General features: G+C 41.2%; 1 long non-coding RNA gene across 1 annotated transcript; it reads left to right on the top strand.

The window, feature by feature from the left end:
* The first annotated feature begins 553 nt into the window (after nt 1–553).
* On the top strand, nt 554–12,502 carry LOC109492465. Its single transcript, XR_002736639.2, has 3 exons — nt 554–1,422; nt 10,765–11,018; nt 12,206–12,502. It is a non-coding gene; the product is annotated as an uncharacterized LOC109492465 (long non-coding RNA).
* The last annotated feature ends 292 nt before the right edge of the window (nt 12,503–12,794 follow it).

The following is a 12,794-nucleotide window of genomic DNA, read 5'->3' on the forward strand; positions in this document are numbered from 1 at the left end:
TGTTATGTTTTGTTTTTCCCCCTCACCAATCATTACATATAAGTGTTAGGTTGTCGTACCCGTTCTTTTTTCTGGAAGTGGTGCGTTCTGTTAAATTTAACATCCTAATTAGCTTTTGGATAATTAACTGTCTGGGTGGGCAGAAAAATTCTACAAAAATCTGTTGGCTGGTGGAATTTTCAGGTCAGTGCTTTTAACTGTCTACACACACACACACACACACACACACATCAGTAAGCATGCATGCTTGCACACAATCCTCTTGACTCCTTCATATCACACAGAAGAGCCAAAATAATACACAATACTTACTAATATCCGGGCTTCTAATTGATTTTCTGAGCCAATTGAAAATGAGGGCAGGTAAAGCGTTTGTAGCAATCAGATTATAGAAGGTGAATTTTCCTGTCCTTTCTTTTTATTATATTTCTTATTTTTTTAAGTTTATTTATTTTGAGAGAGAGAGCAAGGCAGCGTTGGGGGACAGAGAGAGAGAATCCCAAGCAGGCTCTGCACTGTCTGCTCAGAGTCCAATGTGGGGTTTGAACTCATGAACCAGGAGATCATGACCTGAGCCGAAATCAAGTGTCAGATGCTTAACCGACTGAGCCACCCACGTGCCCTCCTGTCCTTTCTTAATTGTGATTGTCCCTGCATACTCCTTCACCTGCCCACCCACTTCGCCACCAGTGCACACCCCCCCCCCCGATCATCCCACACATGCACAAAAGTATTGTGTATGTGCAAGCCCTGTACAAAGTAATTGACTTTGTGAATAGTTGTTTTCATTCTGGTTTATAAAGACACAGGAGTACATGCTTTTAAGAGCTTCTTTTTCCTTTTAACTCGCAGTGCACATGACAAAATGTGAGGCATCTGACAGGCAGCCAGCCACCTGCGAGGATCAGTTTTAAACAGATGGTGCAGTAGAAAATGAGTCCAAATGTAGACATCACAAAGTGATCCTGGCAAACACTCACAGATGTGGATTATGACAATTCTGATGACCCTGACCCATGGGTTAGTTGGTTCGGGTCAGAGTGAAATGGTTTGCCTTGTGACAGCGACAAAAACATTAGCAACTTTGTCTTTTGGGAATGAAAGGTGGCTCTGAAGACTAGAAAGGAGACTTTGCCACAAGCTCCACGTGCCTCCTCCTTTCTGGCACTTGCATTGTCTCTTCTTGGCAACAACCTACTCCTCACTGGCCTTTGGAACAGATGAATGAGGCTCTTCCGGTCCTGACATCTGTCCACCTTTGCCGGTCCTACCTCTCCCCACCTGGTCCAAAACAGGCCATGCTCCACTAAATTGAAGCTCTCTCCAAATGAGCTGCACCGTTCTTGCCTTCTCCGGGCCTTGACAGGTGCAGTCTGTACTCTAGGATGTCTTTTGTGCCATGCTCAGCCGGCAAATTCCCAGGTACTCATTTAAATGCACCTGTGTGTTACCTCTTTTGTGAAGATTGCCCAGATACCCGTATGTATCCCCCTACACCAGCGAGGCAGAATGAAGAACTTCCGTCTCCCCCACAGTCCCTATGCTGCGGTATTGAAAGTGTTCTTAGGACCACCTCCTTTCTGACCCCGTGGGCTGGGTCTGGGGAGGAGCTGTTTTTATCATCAATCATCCCTGGCATCCACAACAGTGCAATATAGCAGATCGTCCATAATCCTTGGTGGAACAAAAGTTAGAGATGATTTTGTATCTGTGCAGATTTTAGTTTTCTGGTGGGTCAAGACTGGGTTTTGTTCCATTCCCCTTTATATGAACCAGCAGAGTGGCGTTTGCATAGACGCCTCATTAATACAGTCGCATTCAGGGGCGCCTGGGTGGCGCAGTCGGTTAAGCGTCCGACTTCAGCCAGGTCACGATCTCGCGGTCTGTGAGTTTGAGCCCCGCGTTGGGCTCTGTGCTGACAGCTCGGAGCCTGGAGCCTGTTTCCGATTCTGTGTCTCCCTCTCTCTCTGCCCCTCCCCTGTTCATGCTCTGTCTCTCTCTGTCCCAAAAATAAATAAACATTGAAAAAAAAAATACAGTCGCGTTCAGTTGTGAGTGGCAGGAACAAAGAACCAGGAGTCAAGAGAATAGGGCTGTATTCCCTTCTTAGGCAACAATTCAATAGGCAAGATGGGATGGGCGACATCCCTAACATCAATGTCCTTTTATGAAAAATGGGGAATGACCACGTATTTCCTGCTTACTTTAACGGGCCTGTGTGAAGATCAAACACATTTTCTACGTTGGGAAGTGCTTAGTGAAGCAAGAGTTAGTAGAGTATAATGAAAATTAGATCGTACTCTGGAGTCAAATTGACTCCATTACTTTTTGGCTGTGTGACCTTGGGCACATTGGTGAATGTCTCTGAGCCTCAGGCTGCCACCTGTAAAATGATAGTCTCTACTGCATGAGGTATCTACTCCATGTGGAGTTTAATTTGTGAAAAGCATTTAATATGGTAACTACGAATAGTAACTCCTAACAAATGCTAGGTTTTTAAAAAAAATATAGCTTAACGATTTATATAAACACATGATGTTGTTACACTCAATGATGAATTATTGTTCTTCCCTTTAAGAACAGTAGGGGCAGCCTCCCAGATCTGGAAATGAGAATACCCTACTCTCCCTTCCACTTTCATGGCCTCTCCTTCAACCAGCTTTAGACTCTGTTGTTATAAGCAAGACAGTCTATAGCAGATGAGAGTCAATTTCCTTTCTAGAGTTGGGCAAGCCATTTGGACAGGATAGTCTCCAGCTCTGCCCAGTTTCCTTCCCTCAGAAATATCCCACGTAGGAGATGAGAGCCCTGTGACACATAGGAAACATATCTAGACAATTCCCAGGATTGGTCTGTTCTATTTCAGCTTGCTGTTGCTTGCCGTCCCTGGCCCCAGACAACTGCCCTAGGCAGCTCTGATTGGTAGGTTTTGTAGGATTTTTATTTCCATTTTCCTCAAGCTAAGAAACAGCTTTTTTTTCTTGTTAAATTAATCCAAAGCAAAACTAATACGTCTTAATCGTAAGACTTGAGGGTAACATCAGGCAATTGCAAAAAGAAAACATGAAATTCACTAGTTGGAAGGTTTATTTGATATGACCCTTCACAAGAGACCTCCAGAAGCCATCTCTCTCCTAAACCTTGGCTTAGGAGAAAGGTCTCACTTCCCTCTCTCAGATAGGAGATGCTTTGATCATGTCTCCACTGCTCCTCGGAGTTTAGACTTCTGTTTCCCAGGACGAGTTAGAACACAAACCTGCATATCATCTGGAAGCATACTCATCTTCACAGGTAAGGTAGGGCATCCCGTGTTTGGCAGTGCATTCTCCAAAACCTGCATCATACAGTCTTAAAGATGGCAATGTGTGGCCATCTAAATTTATTTTTTAAATGTTTATTTATTTATTTTGAGAGAGAGAGAGAGAGAGAGTGCCAGTGTGTGAGCAGGGGAGGAACAGAGAGAGAGGGAGAGAGAGAATCCCAAGCAGGCCCACGCTCAGCAGGAGCCCAACATAGGGCTCAGTTCCATGACTGGGAGATCAGGACCTAAGGCAAAAATGAAGAGTTGGTCCCTCAACCAACTGAGCCACCCGGGCACCCCAGTCTAAATTCATATTTGGGGTGGGGGGAAGGCTCAGAAAATCATAGATCTTCCAAATATGCCCCTACTTTCGATCTCTGGTTGAAATACACATCTACATGTCTAAAATGCCTCACTCAGAGTTTATTTCAGAAGAGAGGAACTTAACCTACGTACACATTCTAGCTTACTTATAAGTAGATGCTGTATGTGAACATATTACCGGATTTGAAATAAAGATTCAAAATCCATCTCCACAAATGAAAAATGTTCTGGGAGCTTTAAACAAACAACTTGTCCCTCCTTTATTCCTCTATGGGGAACGAAATCTTACTATTGACAACCAGGGACAGTATCAAGCAATTAAACCTGTCATCTCATTATGAGTGAAAGACAAGCTCAGTATTAATGATTTGTTTTTACTTGGCAATGATTTTAGATGGTCCTTAGATGAAAGAAAAAAAAAAAAAGGAGTGGTCTAAGGAATGTACTCAAACACTCTTGCCGTTTATTTTATTTATTTATTTTTTAAAGCTGTTAGCTTTTTTTAAAAAATATTTTTATTTATTTTTGAGACAGAGAGAGACAGAGCATGAGCAGGGGAGGGGCAGAGAGAGAGGGAGACACAGAATCTGAAGCAGGCTCCAGTCTCTGAGCCGTCAGCCCAGAGCCCGACGCGGGGCTCGAACTCACGGACCGTGAGATCATGACCTGAGCTGAAGTCGGACGCTTAACCGACTGAGCCACCCAGGCACCTCGTCTTGCCATTTTAATCTACCCAATGACAGGAAGGGCTTTTTCTCTGATACTTTGGGGAAATTTTTAAATAAGACACAGTGGGAAAGCTGAAAAGAATGAGATCTGTTGCTTCCCAAAGACGGTCTTTACATACCTGATGCTAGGTTTATCATCAGGGAAAGATGAAAAAATATTAGTGTGAGATATTAATTGCCAGTGGATGAAAATGAACTCTGGGTCAGAAGAGGGGGTAGTGGGAGGGACTTGGATGCAAATCCCCGCTTTGCCACTTACTAGCTGTATGCACTGGAGGAAGTTATTTAGCCTCCCCTTGCCTCAATTACCTCCTCTATAAAATGAGGATAATGGAAGTAACTGCATTACAGGGCTGTGATGAGATTTAAGACAGAAGGTATACATAAAGATGATATATATGCTGGCACAATGCCCAGCATGAACCTCAATGCTCAAAACACTTAGCTATTGTTGACATCATGATTGCTGTTGCTGTTGTTATTAGGATAACAGGAACAACAACAAAAATCTGCACCAGAGGAAAAGGAACTCATTGCTATGACCAGTAAGACACTCTTCCTTTCCACGGTCCTTCTAAATCCAATTCTACTCAATTATCTCATGGATGGAGTGTCCTAAATGGGATAAAAACAATTTCTGCTCTGGGGGAATACGCCTTCTCCTAGAATGCTGGAAAACAAAACCAAATAAGGCAAAAACAAAAACAGCAAGCCTCTTCCAAATCTTTTCGAATGGGTTCATACCACCTTGTGCGTATCTTCTTTAAAATTCCACTTTCTACTTTTTATGCACTTTGAAGTTCATATAAAATCAATATGTAGAAATCAGCTTTATGAGTATTGAATTTCTACAAAACATTTCTGTTTGGAATTCAAGTCTCAGGAGGCACTGATCCATGCTTTTTATTACTATTAGAATAAATGAATGTGGTGCTTTATTATACTTGTTGAATAGTGGCTAAAAGACCATGAAAAATCCAAATAATCCAGGAATAGCTGTCTTCAAGTCCCCTGGGAAGAAGAGGAATGGCTTGCTAAGAGTCTTTAAAGACCAACAGGTGCTAAGAAATTTGTTTTGACCCATTAAATTTACATTGGCTTCACAGTTTTCAAGACTCTCCTGCTGTCTGCCATTGCTGCTGTCTAAAAGCCTCAGGCTGGAAATGATTAAGTTTTCATGCATATGTTAAGTGGGCAGATGATTAAAATGAGAACAAACAAGATACTAGATGGTTCCACCCTGGCTCTTGCAATGCTGCTTGTTCAATACTGTTTATGACCGCCATTTTTTTGTTGAGAAGAGCAAACACCAGAGAAATATGAGTGGAGTTTACTGCCCTCGTGCATGTCTTGGGGATTTGGGAAAGGCCCCTACTCCAACATAACCCAACTAGCTCTAAGTGAACGAGAGATCACGAAGGTATCTCCATCCTTAGCTCCAGCCTACCCCTTCAGTACAGCAGTGGTATCTGGATGAGAACGTCTGCGGGAAGAATGAGGCTGGGGATGTAAAGCAGTAAATTAGGCTGGGCTCCCTGGGGTAGGCGATGAGTCATAGCAGGGCTGCCCCAGGGAGGAGCTGGCATGAACCAGATAGCCAGGAAGCCTAATATGGGTATAAATGTTTGAATTTTTTAATGGACTGTATAACTGGACCACAGGCTCCCGTTATGACAGCCAGTTGTGTGTGGTATAAACTTTTGTCTTTGCTGCTGTGCTACATTGCAAGATGCAGCTGTTGGGGCCCTAGTGGCAGAGGGCAGATGGTGGTCAAATGCTTTCCAAAAAACAACAGCAGTTCTGGAAAAAATTGAAAAAGGGGTTTCATCAGCTGTTGAGATCCTTTGCATTCACTGTTCCCTCCAAACACAAACTCTTACAGAAACAATTAAAAGGAACTACAGAACCTAGATAAGTGCATTTCTTTTTAATAACTGGGACTCATTTATGTCCCTTAGGTGGGCACACAGGCACATAATCAGAGATATGATGTTAAATCCTGAAAAACAAAAATGCAAATAATTCTTATTTTCAATAAAAATTTTTTTTTTGGTGCCTAAACTAACTGAAGATCCTTGGTGAATTTCTTGATTTAGAAAATGCATTAATACCATCTGTCTTATTCCTTTTGGACTGCTATAACAAAATACTGCAGACTGTAACTCATAAGCAACAGAAATTTTTTTCTCACAGTCTAGAGTTTGGGAAGTCCAAGATCGAGGTGCCAGAATGATTGTGTTCTGGTCAGGGACCTCTTGTTCTCCCTGTGATTTCATGTGGTGGAAGAGGCTAGGGATCTCTCTGGAGCCTCTTTTGTAAAATCACTAATCCCATTCATAAGGGCGCTGCCCTCATGGCCAAGTCACTTCCCAAAAGCCCTTCTTTCTAACACTATCACCTTTGGCGTTCAGGAACTCAACATATGAATTTGGAGGATCAGTAGGGCAGTTGGGTCGGGGAACACATTCAGACCGTAGCACCACCTTTTCATCTTACAATTCTGTTTTTCATAAAACTCATCCAAGATCAAATAAACCTGAGAATTAGGAAAGATGAGAATTAACCAAATAACGTGCTAATTTCAGAGAAGAAATACATTCAAATGACAGAATGAAGAGTAGAAATGAATATGAATACACTTTTAAATGGACCATAGACAATATTGCTTAAATCCAATATCGAGCTTGGAAATCATAGTTTGGTCACATATTGGCCAATGCTACCTCATTCTTAGCCTTTTAGTTTGGGTAGAGTTGCCTATACAGCCATTTCCAGAGGTGGGGGCTGGCTGATGTCAGCCCCATCTCCTTAGCCACAGCAATGGGTGAAGAGACTCAATTCAGGTCAGACAGTTGCAGGAAAAAGTTTGATGGTAATTCCAGGAAAGAAACTTACTTTCCTCACCTATGTCCTGTGAGAGATACTTGCTCTTTCTCTGTAGGCTGTGGTGATCGTGTCAGGCCTGGAACAGCTTCTTGGATGGCAGCCAGCCATTAAGTATAAAGCTGATGCACAGAGGGACTGAGAGCTGAGAGCAGGACGTATACTTTTTTTTTTTTTTTTCCTCCCTTTTTTCTTTTTAGCTTAACCACATACCCTGGTAATGGGGCTGCGATGGGACTGAACTTGCTCACTGTTATTTTCGGTGCTATTACTGTCACTATTCCAATTTAGCTTTTCAATTAAATTTGTGATTCATTTTTAAGGAAGCAGTGCAGTTTCAAAAGCTTAATAAATGTTGCTCTACTTTATACAGCACTCGATTCTATAAGGCGTTGCTGGGTTCTCTCATCAGTCCTTCGCACGTCATTCATTAAAGCACCAAACTTACCCTTTCCTTATGAAGAAACCGGGCACTTGTCTTTGCCCCAAACAGACAGGGGGAATCCATGAGGGGAGGAAATAGTTTTTCCCTTAAGTACTGTATCTATATGTATTTCAGGATCAATCAAATTATTTGGAAAGATCAAGTCATTGTAAAAACAAAGTGCACCTGCTTAAATGGGCCCCATGCTAAACGGAATGGTATCTTTGGTTATTTACTATTCTTGGGCTCTCTATTCTTAGAGACAAACTAAATAGTGAAATTATTCAGTCCTGTGTGATTCAACCTTATGCCTTTATAAATAAAGTCTAGCTCCTTTAATAATTGTAGTATATACAAACTATTACTGATGAAATGGCCAGAGGACACCTTGGAAATAAGTAGCTTGCTAATAATTAGTCAAACCAATGTTGAAACATCTCTGTTCTGTTCATTTAAACTTTCATGCCCTTGTAGGTATGCATAAATTGAAATAAAAAGCTCCTTTTCTACAATATATTTACCAGCTTTGAAATATGAAGTCTAAATTTATATGCAAATTTTACATTTCAGCTATGTTTTTATTAGATTTTCTAGAACTTGTTATTTGGAAAATAATTATGGATTTCTTTGTTACTTTTCTAAATTATTTTGAAATTGTAGTCATATACAAAATTCAGTAAGTTTACTTACATTGTTAAATATCTCTTTTAACTTCAAGGCAAGTTATAAATCCACAATTTTCAGCATGCTACTTTCCTAATATTCAAAAAAACTTTCAGTTGACATGATATCAAATACGTCTACTTATATATCTATTTTATATTTGATTGAAACATGACAAGCAAATGTTCATGAACCGTTTTCAGATTAGTTTAGAAAATCTGGAAATCTTTGTTAAAAAATTTCAAAATCTAACTCATTACTAGAATAATTTTCAACAGAAAGTATACCAAGGGCATAGTTATATTGATGGATGGGACAAGTAGAAAGCCAGTGAAAGAGTTTAAACATTTTAGGACAATTTGATTTTTCTGAAGGGCAGCAGAAATGTTTCTGAACTTTTCATCAGGATTTATATCAATATCAACAATGTTGTAGAAAATTGTCTAACCTTCTGAATCAAGGCAGGATATTAATTAATATGTGTGTAATAAAATGGAGAAAGTACTACTGTGGTTGGGAGGTATTTGGATGAACTGCTTAGACTGTGGGACGAGACTCCCAAAAGGCATACAACTTCTAAAGAGTTCCAGTCATTTCCGGGACTACATTCTAGTAGGAGGTTGTGTGAACTGAGACTTTCTTTAGCCAGGGGAGCAACATTGGCCTGGAGTACACTTGACTGGGTGCAGTGGAGGTCCTGTGTTTAGCAGATGCGTAGGGTCGACAACACTTGGTCGAGAATACCTGACTCTGTCTACAGAGAGAATAGATGCCTTTAATGGGAAAACCTGTGCGTTTGCTGTGTCGTGTGCTATGTGACTTCCACAAGCAAGCACTGAAGACTCTTAACGAAAAATAAAATACGAGAACATTTACTCAGGAAAGTGTATCGATAACTTCAGTGCTGGTAAGGGTGTGGGGAGAAGACGCATTATTGGTTGGAATGTGAATTGCTGTAATCTCATAAAAAACTTAAAACTGTCCTTTGGCCCAGGAATTCAACTTGTAAGCTACAGCTGTAGTAGCAGGTAAGGACAAGCAGGTTTGTGGCAGGAAATTTCTGATATCTGAACTTCCAGCTTAAGAATGGTTGGATAAATTATGGTGTAGCAATACTAGGAATTACTATATTGATATGAAAATGCATGAAATCTATGCATAAATCTATGCATTTGTGATTACATCAAGTGAAAAATCAAGCCGTAAGTTAATATGCATACCAAGTCTTTTTATTGATAAATGTGAAAAAATCCTATATGACCATATATCCTTTTATGTTTATTTATGAGCATTGAAAAGCTGTGGAAGGATTCTGTTTGTTACTTCATGGGTCTGGGCTGAACATGGGAGAAAGAGATTAGTAATAACTCTTTTATACTCTTCTATATTGTTTGATCTATTGCAATGAATATGTATTACTTTTGAAATAAAAAGTGAAAACAACAGGTGGACAGCAGAAGCTGCATGAAGGGTTAGTTATAATTTTGCTTCATACATGTATTAGGCTTCTGAGAACTCCTACAACTTTGAGTCCTTGTAAGTATTACAAAGTGAAACAGATTAGGACTACACGGTGACCAAAAGATGGAATTAATGGAAGTAATAGAATTAAACGCTAGACGTTTCCAGATGTCGGGTGCTGAACTCCACATAGCTGAGATACTTATGTAGTGGCTGAATACCACATGATGTCCACCATCCTGGGACAAAAGAAAAAACAAAAGAAACAAAAGAAAACAAAAAAAAACCAAAAACAAAAGAAAAAGTTGATCCACTAGCTAGTAGTTTGAAGTTTCAACTGGGCAGTATTGATGTGACCATTCTAACAAGGGTTATTAACTGTATTGTGATGATGATCTGTTCTAGGTTGACCTGTGTCCCCTCCAAAAAAAGACATGTCGAAGTCCTAATTTGCAGCACCTGCACATGTTACCTTATTTGGAAATAGGATGTTTGCATGTGAATCAAGTTGAGATAAGGTCATTAGGGTGGGTCCTAACCTGATGTAGCCGTGTGGTACACGCTGGGTAGCTAGTTTGTGCAAGCACATCCTGAATGTGCTTGTTAAATCACTGCCTTGAGAATGTAGCAATCCTTTCCTCCCTCCCATCAAGCAGAATGTGCAGAAGAACATGCTGGTCAGTGTTCAAGATTAGGAGCTTGGGGGGTGGCTGACCCTGGAGCATCTCCCTTGTAATGAAGAGTGTTCAGGTGGCAGGCCTTGATCTTCTTGGAAATTGTGGCCGTTCAAGGAGGGGAAGGCCACTGATAGTCACTAGGCTGAGTGGCTATGATGTAGAAACCTGCTGCATGTTAGTCCCATGACTCGATGCTTTGTCCAGTCGGCCGCTCCTGGACTCTCTGTATGTAAGTTCCCCCAATAAACCTGTGCGTTGATTGCTATCTCTACATCTTTTCTTTGGCCTCACTGAACCACCCAGCCTAGGCTTTGAGTCTGCTGGGGTGTGGCTGCATACTGGTGTCCTCATGAGAAGAGGGAGATCTGGACACAGAGAGAGACACACAGGGAGAACTCTATAAGGAGATGGCAGAAATTGGAGTTGTGCAGCTATAAGCCGAGGATGACAGGTGACATCAGAACCTGGGGCAGACACGGAACAGGTTCTCCACTAGAACCTTTCAGTGAGAATGGCCCAGACAATACCTTAATTTTGGACTTCCAGTGCCCAGAATAGTAAGATAAAAAATTTTTATATAAAACCACTTTTTTTTCTATTTATATACCACTTTGTGGTACTTTATTATGGCAGTCCTAGGAAACTAGAACAAAACCCAAATATATTGCTAGAGAGAAAAGGAAGAAAGATTAGCATGACCAAGCAGAGCTCCTATATTGCCAGAATTGCACGACCATTTATTCAAATATTATACTTAATAATATTTCCAGAAAGATGCTCAGGGGAGAGAGAGAGAGAGAGAGTGGGAGAAAGAGCGCTAATGCACAAGCCACTTTGGAAAATGGTGTCAACATTTAATTATTATACTGGATAGTGTTTTGAGAAGAATATTCTGAATTTCAATAAAACGCAGGTTTGCAAAAAAAATTTCAGCAAGAGCAAAATTGATTGACAGTTTACAGTTTTCTGGTGTGTGGTAGTCAGCTTGCCTGCATCCAAATATTTTGATGTTATTTTCTTGAACCAAAAATCTGGTCACACTGTCTGCAATGAGAAGGAAGTTTTCAATTTAAAGAATTGCAGCAGAGTGGTGAGGCACAGAGTAGCGAAGAGAACAATCATGAGCATGGTGATTGTCAGATGGGTGGGGAACGGGCTATCTGTAGTCTTTTAGAGGGACACAGGATTTTTCTAAAAGTGACCATTGTTACTTCTATTTTTAAAAATTTATTTATTTATTTTGAGAGAGAGAGAGAGAGAGAGAGAGAGAGAGAGAGAGAAACATGAGCAATATGAGCATGGGAGGGGCAGAGAGAGAGGGAGAGAATCCAAGTGGGCTCCATGCTGTCAGCCCAAAGCCCAACACGGGGCTGGATCCCATGAACCATGAGGTCATGACCTGAGCGGAAATCAAGAGTCGGGCGCTTAAATGTCTGAGCCACTCAGGCGCCCCCTGACCATTGTTACTTCTTTAAAAACATCAGCTTTGTGTTTTAGTTACCAAAGCAGAAGTGTATATATTCTATCATATTATTGTGATCTTTGCTAAAGATATTGCCGTTTTCTTGTTTGTTTGCTTATTTGAGCGATTTAAAGCTAGGGCAACAAATGCTCTCTTGACAGTGCTTCTGACTTAAGCGAGCTAACCAGTAATTTACTAATGAAATGTTCATAATTATAGAAATATGGGGTTGAGGGGGAGGGGTGGCTTTTATCAAGCTGATAATGAGTTTATTTGTTACAGTGCATCACAGGGGGCACACTGTGGGAGACTGAAGGCTGCACACCGTGTGCGGACAATGTCCCACTTTTGGAACTGCTGTCTGCTGAATGTAGAAGAACCAGCCCATGACAACAAGTAGGAGTGTCGTGTGTTGTGGGAGGAAATCCCACAAAGTGGGGGAGAAATGTGCTCCTTAGATGTTATCTGATGGGCCAAGTCAGTCCTGAGGGCTCTGCCCTGATCCCGTGAGACGCTACAGTAGGCTCCCCATGAGCCTTATACTTCCCATTCTGCGAATAAAAACTGGTTTGCACAGACTAGCTGGCTTTCCCTCAAGTCCTATTTCCCCCCAAAGTCACAAATCACATGAGCAAAGCTTCACACTGCAAATGGACCCAAATAACTTAAAGAATGTCTTAGGGGCACCGCTACCCTGGTGAAGAGACCATTTTTTGTGATGTGCACGGCGAACTCAGAAGAATAAGGGGAAAGGTCTGGAAAACAAACACACAGAATCTGTTAGGCCACCCTAACAGAAGTGGGGCCACCCTACTTCCTTTGCTCTCCACTGGCTTTTGCTCTTATTACTCTATTGACATCTCGTTTTTGA

The sequence above is a fragment of the Felis catus genome, chromosome D2 (assembly GCF_018350175.1).
Source record: "Felis catus isolate Fca126 chromosome D2, F.catus_Fca126_mat1.0, whole genome shotgun sequence".
Classification (NCBI taxonomy): domain Eukaryota; kingdom Metazoa; phylum Chordata; class Mammalia; order Carnivora; family Felidae; genus Felis; species Felis catus.